This window comes from Bidens hawaiensis, unplaced genomic scaffold (genome assembly GCF_021521415.1).
Source record: "Bidens hawaiensis isolate Kalapana, Puna unplaced genomic scaffold, B.hawaiensis_p1.1 tig00007409_1, whole genome shotgun sequence".
NCBI lineage: Eukaryota > Viridiplantae > Streptophyta > Magnoliopsida > Asterales > Asteraceae > Bidens > Bidens hawaiensis.
This window is the reverse complement of record NW_027491513.1, coordinates 685,251-699,442: the sequence shown is the minus strand read 5'-3', so window position 1 is coordinate 699,442 and position 14,192 is coordinate 685,251.

The following is a 14,192-nucleotide window of genomic DNA, read 5'->3' as shown; positions in this document are numbered from 1 at the left end:
ATTCGATTACTATGTTAACAAATTATAAGATCCATATGTGCTGCGTAAGCCAGAACTCTCAGGGAGACAGGCAAAATAGGCTATCGAATTAGGGGAACACACTCTGCAATACATGCCTAAACCAGTGATAAAGGGTCAGGTGCTAGCAGATTTCATCACCGAAGTGCCGATTGAGAAAAAAGAAGAGTGTAAAGTAGAGGAAGAACCATCAAAACTACCTGATGAAAATGAAAAATGGATGTTGTTTATAGATGGGGCATCCAATGATGAGGGGTCAGGAGCTAGCGTGAAAGTAGTAAACCCGAGTAAACAAGAGTTCACATATACTGTAACATTCGCTACTTTTAAAACCCGAAAACCTGACCCATTTAACATTTTTGGTTTTGTTCATATAAATATATATATATATATATATATATATTTCGTTTCACGTGTTTTATTTGACATTCGTCAATTTTGATTTGTATTTGAATTTGGATTTTTAAACCCGACCCATTTTGTCGTTTCGATCTACATTTCTTTTTATTTGTCAGTAATAAGTTATACTCTTGATGATTCAAGTATATTATTCATTCACTTTCTATTAGCGAGACTCCAAAGTTTAATACTCCTTACTTAACCGTTTTCCAAACTACATGGGCTTATTACATAAATATCTAAACATAATAACTATTAACTCCTTAAATATCAATATTCCATAGTTCAGTTTTAAAGGAAATTTAAACTTGAGGGGGTTATTTTGTAAAATGTGTTTAAAATATAATATAATAATAATATGTATAAACCAGCACCCCCCCTTACCCCCCCCCGATATTTCGGCGTCAGCTCCGGTGAACTGTAGATCAATTCCGGCAGCCAGGTTACACCTTAAAACGCACATAACAATTCAATTAATCATGTGTAACAACCGTAAACAATAACGGCAAATCTTAAATAGCTATCGAAACTCGTATTAACCATGTTTAATCACGTAATTACGCTGATGAATGGCCGGAAACATATTAAAACGCAATAAAGATAATTAATCATGAAATGCCTCATTTAGGACTATAAACAGGACGTATTTCATCTTCTAAATCTGACCCAACCAATCGTTTGACCTGAAACACTCTCAATATCGTGTAATTAAGCCGTCAAGTTCTTTCTCCGGCCAATCCTGTTCGTCGACAAACAAGAACGAGCCCAGGTCCATTGTATATGCATTTTGATCGTTTTGAGCCAATAATTCAAACCACTAACTTTATTTTAACAATCATGGACTAGTTTGATGGAATTGATGGTTAGGGTTTTGGGAAAGATGGTGATGAACTGAAATGTTATATTTATTTTATTGTTTCCATTTATATGACAAAAGGTTGAGTTGGTCCACTGGTTAGTATAGTTGATTAATTGTCAATAGAAGGACCCGGATTCTAAACCCGGGTCAGTCTATTATTTTCTTATTTTTTTAAAACGTTTTTATTTAAATATTAATTAAATAAATTAATTAAAAATCTTAATAAATTAAATAAAATGTTTATAAATTATTTGCACCATCTACCATGTAAAAACCAATTTTCCAAACCCGTTAACCCACTAACTTTTATTGGACTCGGTCTGCCCAAGATACATATTATTATCAATGTGGCTAGTACGTTATGATCCAAGTCAGGTCATACCCAATAAAAAGCTAGACAAACACCAATAATATTTGTTTATATATGATATGATCATATTAAATAAATATTAACACTTGCGTTATTTGGAATGGGGTTTCTAAATACATTGTACTTGTGAAATGAATAAATCATATGGATAATTTATACTTTGAGAGAGAGCATTCCATAGTGTTATTTATGATGGTTAAATAACAATATATGAAAATTGTTACCAAGCATGTTACCTATAATGTGTTATATTTATAACACAATATAAAACCATAAGCATTCATAAAACTTATAAAAAAAAATAATAATAAAATAATAATAATAATAATAATAATAATAATAATAATAATAATAATAATAATAATAATAATAATAATAATAAGAAAAGGGAAGGAAGGCCCCCTCCCCCCCTCACTCTTTTCATTTTATATTATTATTATTTCTTAGTGGGTACATGCAAGTGTTTTGATTGGGAAAAGGGGTGGTGCCTTGAATGAACATACAACATTTCTCTTTCAAATATAATGTCAAAAGTAACAAAAATAAACTCTCCTCTCTCCTTTTCTTCTTGAATTCGGCCAAACAAAGGGAAAACAAGGAGGTGGTTTACAAGTGAAAATCCTAGCTAGATGTTTTGTAGGGAGCTTGGGGTATGCAAGGTTGAGAAACTCCCATTGAAGTTCTTGCCTACTTTTTCACCATCTCCTTCATCATCCTTTTGGGTTTCAATGAAAGGTAGAAACACATGCATCTATTTTGTGGTTGCATGTGTTGGTAAGTATGTATTTCGTATTTGGATCCGGGTTTGGGTTTTGTATGTATAAAATTGGTTTTATGCACATCATAACAATAAGATTTAAAACTTTATTCCGCTGCGTTTTTCATAAAAGTGAGGTTTTATGACTTTGATAATCTTGTTAAAACCCAACAATGGCTTCAAGAGGCGCTTATACAAATGCATGCTTCATTAGACCCAAAAATTTTCGGGTTTATGGTGGGTTTTACCATTTGGCCGAAAATTTTAGGGGTTTTGGTTACCCCTTGGTTTTTCAAGATTATAATTTACATGCATGTGGTAATCTTGAAAAATTAAGTTATATGGATGATTATTATTTTGTTTGGACAAAACCCGAAACTTTCGGTTTGGTTTTGATATAGCGGAAAGTTTTAGGGTCAAAGGGGAACCATTTTTGGTCTTGTGTTATTGCATAAATGGATATGTGTTGGATGTTCATAACCTAGCCATGGCCTTATTTTTGGTTGAATGTTTGTGTTGATGTGTTTGTTCATTCAAGTGGTTGTTTGTTCATTCAATATGGTTGTAATAATTTTATTTGTGTTTTGTAATCTATTTATTTATTTCATTTGGTTTGTAATAGTAAGTAGGTTAAATGCATTTCTTTTACTAGAAAAAATGTATTAGGACATATTTTGTAAAAGAAGATGCAAGGAAGGAAGCCCAAATAAAATGATGGAGACCACAACACGGGGTGAACACTTGGAGCATTTGGATGCGGGATCAAGTGAGAGTTCACCTACACAAGTTTATGTTCTTATGGGTCCTTTAGGAGAGACTTTTTGGCACACTTGTCTTCGGTCAAAAAGTGTAGTCAACATTAGGAGGCTATGGTTATGAACTTGTGGTTGTGTGTTTTATGCTTGTTTGGTTGATTTACTTTTGTTTGTGCTGTTACAATTTGGATTGTTAACAACTTAAAATCAACAATTAGCAAAAAATTGGTTCCTTAGAAATCGTTAGGTAATAAAATTGGTTTTATTAAAGGCTAATGATTTCACAATAAAATGGGTTTTATTAATAGGAACTTTGAAAATGAGTTTTTTCAACTAAGTACCATACATTTTAATGCATGCAAATGGAAGGTACATAAATTGTTTTCCAATCTAGAATTTAGAAAACGAAAATCCCTTTTATAAAATAAGTCGAACACCATCCTTTTATATTACACTCAAATCACCCGGGAACTTAATATGGGATAAAGGTCACCTAACCACATTGGAGCAAACTTGTGAGTTTGAGGTGGGTTTTCCATATAAGTGGGATAAAGGTCACCTAACCACTTGTATATGTAAACTCACATGTGTGTATAAGTAGGACGACTTAAATTGGAAACCATGTGAATAGGGTCACCGAAGCATGGCGTTCAATGGTGTTGATGGGATTAAACATGCCAACTAAACATAAGGTGTTTAACCGATCCCATAAAACTAGAAGTTGCAAAGGGTTGCAATCGTCAAACGTTGACTACCTTGTTAATTTAAATAGTAGGATAAAGGTCACCTAACTACTATTTGAATGTAACGTTGGGTTCTAGATTTTAATAATTAATTGTCTAGGAGACATAAAGGGTATTAACGATTAAAATTAATTATTGATATCGAAAATACTAAATTGAGCTTTGTTAAACTTGTAGATGGCCGCAATCAACAATCCACCTAATGCTATTATCCCACCCGTTAATAACCTATCACTAAGAGCTATTCTCGATAAGGATCGTCTAAACTATAACAAATTTATGGATTGGTATCGAAACTTGAGAATCATTCTCAAGCAAGAAAAGAAATACTATGTATTGGAGGATCCTATTCCCGATGAACCTAGTGTTGACGATGCCGATAACTATAATGATTGGGTAAAGCACAACGAAGAATCGGTGTAAGTTTCTTTCCTTATGTTGGGAACTATGATTCCCTAGATTCAAAAGGATTTTGAACTTCATGGGGCATACCACATGATCACCCAACATAAGGAAATGTTCCTTACGCAAGCTAGGGTAGAACGCTTCGAAACGGTTCGAGCGCTTCATGCATTTCGTATGGAAGAAACCCAATTGGTTTCCTCTTATGTGCTCAAAATGAAAAGCCACATTGATCATCTCGAACGATTAAATTGTCCCATCTCAATAGAGTTAGCCATGGATTTGATCCTAAATTGGCTAACCAAGAAGTTTGAGACTTTTGTTATGAATTATAACATGAATGGGTGGGACAAGAGCATTGGTGAGCTTCATGCAATGCTCAAAACGGCCGAGACGGGAACGGTTAAGAAGGGTTTTACCCATTCTCATGATCAATGAAGGTGGAAATAGGAAGAGGCATCACCCGGAACCCAAGGCAAAGGATGCCAAAGGTAAGGGACAATTCAAGGGCAAGTTCAAGGGAAAGGCAAAAGCTGAACCACACAAACTAAAGAAGCTAAAGGATCCGTGCTTTGGATATGGGGAGATAAGGCATTGGATGAGGAATTGTCCAACCTATCTAAAGGAGTTGAAAGCTAAGAGGGATGTGGGGCAAACCTCGGGTACAACTTTCATGATTCATGTTGATATTAATATTATTTCTTCTAACACATGGGTATTATACCGGATGTTGAACCCATATTTGCAATTTGTTGTAGGGGTTCAAAGGAAATGATGGATTCAAGAAGGGAGATATTAGTCTCTTCATGGGAAACGGAGCAAAGGTTGTTGTCGAAGCCTAAGGGGACTACATATTGAAGCTTCCAAATGGTTTGGAAGTTGTTTTGAATAATGATTTGTATGCTCCTAGTTTGACTAGGAAGATAATCTCTGTTTCTTTGTTAAGACAATATGGTTATGATTTTAAATTTATGGATGATTGTATTTGTGTTTTTATGAATGATGTTTTTTATTTTAAAGCGATGCCGTCTAATGGCATTTATGAGTTAAGTTCATAAAAACACATCTTATGATAACACGTTGTACCAATCAAGCACCAAGAGACTCAAAATGGATTTGAGTAAGACTTATCTTTGGCATTGTCGCCTTGGTTACATAAACAAATATCACATACATACACTTCAAAAGAATGGTCTTTTGGAATCAAGTGAAGATGATTCATTTGATAAATGCGAATCTTGTATGTTAGGAAAGATGACCGAGGACCCCTTTAGTGGAACAAATGAAAGGGCAAAAGACTTATTATGTTTCATACATTCGGATGTATGTGGTCCTTTTAAGGCAATGACAAGGAATGGTGAAAGATACTTCATTACCTTTATTGACTACTATAGTCGTTATGGATATGTGTACTTGTTAAGACACAAAGATGAAGCTTTTGAAATGTTCAAAATCTTCCAAAATGAAGTACAAAATCAACTCAATAAAACCAGCAAAGTTGTTTGTTCGGATAGAGGAGGTGAATATCTTAGGATGCTTTCCAAGATCATCTTAGAAGTTGTGGGATCATCTCACAACTTACTCCACCCGGAACACCACAACATAATGGAGTATCCAACAGGAGGAATCGAACTTTATTGGATATGATTCGATCTATGATGGCTAGAAGCACATTGCCTCTATCATTTTGGGGTTTTGCATTGTTCTCCGCTGCCCGTATCCTAAGTATGGCCCCAACCAAGAAAGTGGATAAGACACCTTTTGAAATACAGAATGGAAGGGCTCCATCGTTATCATATTTAAAGGTGTTGGGTTGTGAGGCTTATGTCAAGAACAAAGCCCAAAAAAAACTTGAAAGTCGATCCACTAAGTGTATCTTTGTAGGATATCCCAAAGATTCTATGGGATATTATTTCTTCAACCCAACCGAACAAAAGGTGTTCGTTGCTCGAAAGGCCGAGTTCTTGGAAACTAAGTTCCTTATGGAAGGTACTAATAGAACGGTGGAACTCGACGAGGATCGAGAACCACAAGCCGATACACGTTTGGTTGATACTAGCAATCAACAAGAGATTGTTGAAAATGATCAAATGGTTGATCAAGACACACAAAACGTTCGCAAATCCGGTAGAATTAGTCATCCACCCGAAATATATGCATTTTTCATGGATGGATGCTAGTGGTAGATTCGGGTGAACCCACCACATACCATGATGCAATGTCACAATCCTATTGTGACAAATGGCTAGAAGCCATGAACGTTGAGATGCAATCCATGTATGACAACCAAGTATGGGATTTGGTTGTATCACCTCTTAATTCCAAACCGTTTGTAAGTAAGTGGGTTTTCAAGAAGAAAACCGATATGCATGGAAACTTGGATACTTATAAAGCAAGACTTGTAGCAAAATGTTTCACTCAAACTCAAGGGGTTGATTATGATGAAACTTTCTCTCCCGTAGCAATGCTAAAGTCAATTAGGATATTATTTGCCATAGCCGCACATTATGACTATGAGATGTGGCAAATGGATGTCAAAACTGCTTTTCTAAATGGGTATCTTGAGGAAGATGTCTATATGGTTCAGCCCGAAGGTTTTGTCGATCCACAACATCGTAATAAAATATGCAAGTTAAAGAAATCAATCTATGGATTAAAGCAAGCATCTAGAAGTTGGAATCACCGTTTTGATGAAGAAGTTAAGAAATTTGGTTTCATCAAAAATGGTGATGAAGCTTGTGTGTATAAGAAAGCTAGTGGGAGCATCATTACTTTCTTAGTAATGTATGTTGATGACATACTACTATTTGGAAATGACATTCCAACCATGGAAGGTGTTAAAGCATGGCTTGGAAGTTGTTTTTTCATCAAAGATCTTGGTGAAGCCGCCTACATTTTGGGAATAAAGATCTATAGGGATAGATCAAGCAGTTGGTAGGTTTAAACCAAAGTACATACATTGACAAAATCTTGAAAAGGTTCAAGATGGAGAACTCTAAGAGAAGTTTGGTACCTATTCAAAGAGGAACCATATTGAGTGCATCTCAATGTCCAAGCTCAAAGGATGAGCAAGAGAAAATGAAAGGAATCCCATACGCATCGGCTATTAGATCCATCATGAATGCAATGATATGTACTAGACCGGATGTGTCATGCGCTTTTAGTATGACAAGTAGATACCAACATAATCCGGGAAGTAGCCATTGGATGGCGGTTAAGAGTATATTGAAATACCTTAGAAGGACTAATGACATGTTTCTAATATACGGTTCTGGTGAGGAGGAACTTGTTGTAAAGGGTTACATGGATGCGAGTTTCCAAACTGATCGAGATGATTCTCAATCACAATCGGGATATGTTTTCATTATGAATGGTGGGGCAGTCTCTTGGAAGAGCTCAAAACAAGATGTGGTAGCATTGTCCACCACAGAATCAGAATACATCGCCGCCTCATTGGCAACACAAGAAGCTGCGTGGATAAGGAAATTCATTGTGTAACGCCCGCTAATTTACGGTTTAAGGATTTAAATCATGTAAAGTATGTATACTTCTCGGGAGTTATCCGGCATATTTCGTTGGCCCTATCATCTTCCCGGTAATTTAAGTCATCTAATCTTTCCTCACAAGTTTCCACATCCCTTAAATTAGAAGGGCTAGTGTGTAACACGTTCATTTATATCATAAAAAAAAAATAAAACCAAACCCTAGCCCCATTTAGCGTCGATCGGACCAATGGACTCCCCCCTTGCGATTTTCTTCAGTGCAGCCAAAGTTAAGCCATAAAACTTCAATTCAAGGTTAGTTTTATGATTCCCTAAGTCTTTTACACCTTAATTGATCTTTATATTACGCGTATTGATTGATAAACGATTTGTTTTAGGTTAACCGGGTGGCTGTCCAATTGAGCGGTTTCGGGACTGTTTTGGTTGAGGTTTTTGCACCAAAATCTTCCTAGGTATGTCTAGTATAACATACTTAAAAATCATGTTCTTTGGTGTTCGTTAGATTGGTCAACTAGTTGTAGTTAAATTGTTAGTGTTCGGTTGACTAAAATTCTAGTTTGATGCGTTTAACGTGAGGGTTGAAGTGATTAACGACCAATTAAGCTCGGGGGAACTTGGTTTGATGTATGGGCTGTTGAAAAATCATTTTTATAATTTATGGGGCTGAATTGGTTGTCGGTTACTCAAACTGGTCGGTACAACGCACAATTGCGTTTATTGAATGGTTGGTGCGTTGTACTTGCGAGTTACCAACCCATTTGACCCGTGTAGCGTCGTGTGGACTTGTTGGCTATGATTTTATCATTTTGGGTCCGCACAGAGCTGATTTGGATGTAAATGGCCTAAACGACTCTTAAACGCGCGTGTTAGTGTCACCTAGTGCTTTCGGGGGTAAATTGGGAATTCTTTATTCCCGGGAGTATCTAAGGGTCGTGTTGGTGATCGTAAGGCCCCGGGGGCTGTTATGGTTGAGTTTGACGAGGTCGAGAATAAATAGTCCTTTCGATGTCGATTGTAATGTTTGTATGTAAACCGACAGGTGTTTGAGTTTTGGGATTACTTAGGGATTATCTAGCTCGTGGTGAATATGTGTCTTGTGTCAGGTGAGTTCATGATGCCACTTTTTACTCTTTTAAGATTTTGGGCTAGCATGCACATCTAAGCGATTTTGCTTGATGAAATGTTTAAAATTATTTTGGATGGGCTTACTTGTATAGGGTAGGCCTTGAGATGGTATTATCGTATGTATGTATATATTATTGTATGGCCAATATTTGGCGAAGTTAGTAGTCGTTATCAACTACGGATGTTACGTATGCCTACTTTGTGTTTGCATACGTTGGATGAGATGTTACGTGTTTGGGTTGTACGTATCTCGACCCTGATGTTATTACTTGGATGTTATATATATATATATATTTATATATATAGGGATGTACTTATAAAGATGTTTATATATATGTATGTATATATATATATATATAAGGATGATTATTTATTGATGATGATGGCCTAACTGATGTATCCCTTTTATATTTTAAAACATTTGGAATGACTATTATGATTATTATTATCGATGTTATTTATTAAAACTTGAACTCACTCAGCTCAAGCTGACTTTGTGTGCATGTTAGTGTGAGTTTCATGTTAGGAGAAGGATGCCTTATCGCTTGGACGTGCACGAAGCTACTTGGACGGTGAAGGGCATACGTGGAGGGAAGATTTCAATATTAAACATTTATTTTAAAAAAGTCTTATCAAATATATTTGAATTGGTTTTGGGCATAACTCCTGGATTTTGGGAACTTATTTTATTACTTATGGTTTTCCGCTGAACTATACTCTGAATTGGTTGTTTTTATGAAATGAACGGTTTTCAAGTTTAAGTATTTTTATAAGTATGATCGATGAATACCAACTGTAGGATTCCCGGGATTCGGGTCTTACAAATTGGTATCAGAGCCATGGTTCGAGGGATCCGAGCATCCCCGAATGCTTGGACTCGAACTGTAAAAGAAAAAAAACTAGTATGCCCATCGCTAGTTGCTGCACGCCAAGAGGTAACTTTAAATTGTTTGGTCACTCCTTTGAATTTTAAGGTTTCCAGTATGTGATTAATTGTTTAAGTGTTAGATAGAATGCTAATGTGGTTAGGGGCTGGGGGTGATTAGGACGGGCGGGTAAAGTAAACGGCTAATTACACTTGATCAACGTCATTATTAGTTTACCCTTACCTTATATGTTCTAAATGCCAATTGTACTTGACCGTGTTAAAATTCTGTCTTTGTAGGGATAAGTCATGGTAATCCTCGAGCAGCTAAGAGAGGTGGTCCTAGTGGTCGTGGCCGTGGTCGTAAGCCACATGCCGAAACTGAGCGTGAGATCCCTACTTCCCAGCAGGAAGAAAACCCGATGCATGAGGAGGGGGATAACCCCACCTTAGATCCTGCAATGCGCACGACTATCGCAGACGAGGTTTACCGGGTGCTCCATAGCGCCATTCCTGAGATCGTTGCTGAGGCCGTTAGGGCCATGGAGGAGTCGTTGGTCGGTAAGAGTTTGGGTAAGGAAAGAAAGGGTAAAGAGACGTAGGTTGAAGAGGAAGAGGAGGTGTATGTGCCGAGTGAGGACGAAGATGAGGTACGGGCTATTAGTGTGTCTACCCGGGTTGTTCGTACAGTGACTTTAAGAAGTGTGACCCTCCTTCTTTCGATGGTACTAAGGACGCGTTGGCAGCACATCAGTGGGTGAGGGAGATGGAGGCCGTTCTGTGAGTTAGTAAGTGCAAGGGGGATGACATGGTGACCAATGCTACTGTCTCATTTCGTTCCGAGGCACTATGTTTGTGGGATAATCTGGCGCAGGCCATGGGTGATCGTTTGATTAGGAGGATGACATGGGATGAGCTGAAGAAATTTATTCTTGATCAGTTTTGTCCTCCGCATGAATTGGATAAGATGGAACATGAATTCTTGACCTTGGAGGCGGGCAGTTTCACGCATCGGGAGTATACCACAAAGTTTAACCAGATGGCCCGTTTATGTACCGATTTGGTTACTCCCGAAGCCAAGAGGATTAAGAAGTATGTGAAGGGGCTTCCGGCAGATATTCGTAGGGGTGTGGTGACCACCGACATGAAATCTTTTTACTCAGTGGTTACCCTAGCAGGTACATTGTATGATCAGAGGGAGAAGTTACCGCCGACCGAGACTTGGAAGACGTGGAACACAAATTCGTACGGTAAGCGGCCTGGGGGAAGCAATTTTAATTCTTTTGAGAAGAGGGTAAAGACTGAGACTCCAGATGTTAAGAGGTATGCGGCGTTTGGGAATTGCAAGAAGTGCGGGAGACCGCACAAGGGGGAATGTAAGAGTGGGTCTAGTTCTTGTTTCCGATGTGATAAGGTTGGACACCCCCATTTCGAGGGTCCGACGTTGACTTGTTTCCAATGTAAGGGTGCCGGCCACTTGGCATCGAACTGTCCTACAACCAAGGCGGGGAGGGGGGGGGGTCCGGTCAGGGGACTTCCTCGAGGGGGAAGGTGGAAGAGAAGCCAAAGGCCAGGGCGAGGGCCTTCAAAATCTCCAAGCGAGAGGCGAAAGATGATGCAGATGTTGTTTCAGGTACTTTCCCCTTATTTATTCTTATATTCTTACGTTATAATTTCTCATTCTTTCGGGATCGTATGTATGAACGTGTAGCTAAGCAGTAGTATAATATTATCCCAGGTACCTTCTTACTTGATAAATTACAGGCATCGGTCTTATTTGATTCGGCTACCAGTAGAAGTTTTGTGTCTACCGTTTTCTGTTCCTCGTTGAATAAATCGCCCGAGTGTGTAGTCGATGTGTTTGAGGTTGAGGTCGCCGTAGGAACGTCCGTTTCCATGTCTAGGGCTATTCAGGGTTGTTCCATCGAGTTGTCTGGGTATAGATTTCCGGTGCGATTGTACTTGATGCCGCTTGGCTGTTTTGATGTGGTGCTTGGGATGGATTGGCTCGCAAGTGTTGATGCTCAGATCGTTTGTGGTCAGAAACTTGTACGTCTAAAGGCTTCGGATGGGACCCAAATTACGGTCTTCGGTGATTGGAATGGTGTGACACCACATATCATATCCATGCTTAAGGCGGGAAGGTTGATGCGGCGGGGGTGCGGGGCGTATCGGGCGTATGCTATAAACGTGAATATCGAGGTGGCTACCGTCGGTGATGTTCCTATTGTTCAGGATTTCCCGGATGTATTTCCAGATGATTTGTCAGATGTGCCACCGGATAGCGAGGTCGAGTTCTAGATAGACCTTGTATCGGGCGCCAAACCCGTTGCTCGAGCCCCTTACCGTCTAGCACTGAATGAAATGAAAGAACAAGGGCTTAATTCGACCGAGTATCTCACCTTGGGTGCCCTGGTCCTATTCGTTAAGAAGAAGGACGGTAGCATGCGGATGTGCATTGACTACCGTGAATTGAATAAACTCACTGTAAAAAATCGGAACCCTCTCCCAAGGATCGACGACTTATTTGATTAGCTTCAAGGATCTAGTTGGTTCTCGAAGATCGACCTTAGGTCCGGGTATCATCAGTTGAAAATTCGAGAGGAAGATATTCCTAAGATTGCCTTCCGCACTCGTTATAGGCATTATGAGTTCTTAGTGATGTCTTTCGGTTTGACCAACGCACCGGCTGCGTTCATGGATCTTATGAACCAGGTGTGTAGGCCGATGCTCGATCGTTTGGTTATTGTGTTCATCGACGACATCTTGTGTATTCCAAAAGCGAATCCGATCACAGCGTCCATCTCACGGAAGTTTTGGAAGCTCTGCGAAAGAACAAATTGTATGCGAAATTTTCTAAGTGTTCCTTTTGGTTACGCGTGGTTCAGTTCTTGGGTCATGTTATTAACCCGAGTGGTATTTTGGTTGACCCTACAAAGGTGGAAGCCGTAAACGAATAGGGATCTCCTAAGACTCCATCCGAAGTTCGTATTTTTCTGGGCTTGGCGGGGTATTACCGCCGCTTCATCCCCGACTTTTCGAAAATTGCTTCATCATTGACCAAGTTGACTAAGAAGAGCGCTAAGTTTGTTTGGGGTACTGAGCAGGAGGAGCCTTTTTTCGAGTTGAAGAACAGGTTGACGCATGCCCCAATTCTAGCTTTACCCGATGGCACTGATGATCTAGTGGTTTATTCTGATGCCTCTTACCAGGGGCTTGGGTGTGTTCTGATGCAGCGAGGCCAAGTCATCGCGTACACCTCACGGCAATTAAAGCCTCATGAGGCGAATTATCCTACTCACGATTTGGAGCTGGCGGTGGTTGTGTTTGCACTTATGTTGTGGAGGCATTATTTTTACGGTGTCCCTTACGTTATCTATACCCATCATAAGAGCTTAAAGTATTTCTTCGAGCAAAAGGAACTGAATATGCGACAGCGTCGGTGGTTGGAATTGATTAAGGATTATGATATGGAGATTATGTACCACCCCGGCAAGGCTAACGTGGTAGCTGACGCACTGAATCAGAAGGAGAGACCGAAGCCTATTCGTGTGAAATCTTATCAACTTATCCTTAAACCCGATATTTTGAAACAGATAGCCAACTTTCAGAATGAAGCTTTACAGGTGGAATGGATTATGTCAGAGCATATTTGGGGTCAGGAGAAATTATTGGAAGATGTCGGTGACGGGGTGAAATATAAGGATGGTCGTTTATGGGTACCCAGGTATGGGGGATTCAGGGGTAAAATATTGGATGAGGCACACAAGTCGCGCTATTCCATTCATCCGGGCGCGACCAAGATGTACCAGGACCTGAAGAAAAATTATTGGTGGCCTGCAATGAAGCATGAGGTGGCTCAGTACGTGAGTAAGTGTTTGACGTGTCCACAAGTTAAGCCCGAGCACCAGAAACCGTTCGGGAAACTCCAACCCTTGGAAATACCTGAGTGGAAGTGGGAGCATCTGACGATCGATTTTGTGACTAAACTGCCTCGTACTCCTAGGGGTAGTTATGACACCATTTGGGTAATCGTTGATAGACTAACCAAGAGCGCTCAATTATTGCCGATCCGAGAGACTTTTAATTCTGAGAAGCTGGCTGATGTCTTTATTCGTGAGATCGTTTCTGGGCACGGTGTGCTGGTATTTATTGTTTCGGATATGGATACACGTTTTACCTCCAGGTTTTGGAAGAAGTTTCATGAGGAGATGGGTACCAAACTTCTCATCAGTACCGCTTATCACCCGCAGACGGATGGTCAGTCCGAGAGGACCATACAGACTCTTGAGGATATGTTGCGGGCTTGTGTTATCGATTTTGGTGGTATTTGGGATCGTCACTTACTGTTAGTCGAGTTCTCGTATAATAACAGTTATCACGCCACGATTGGAAT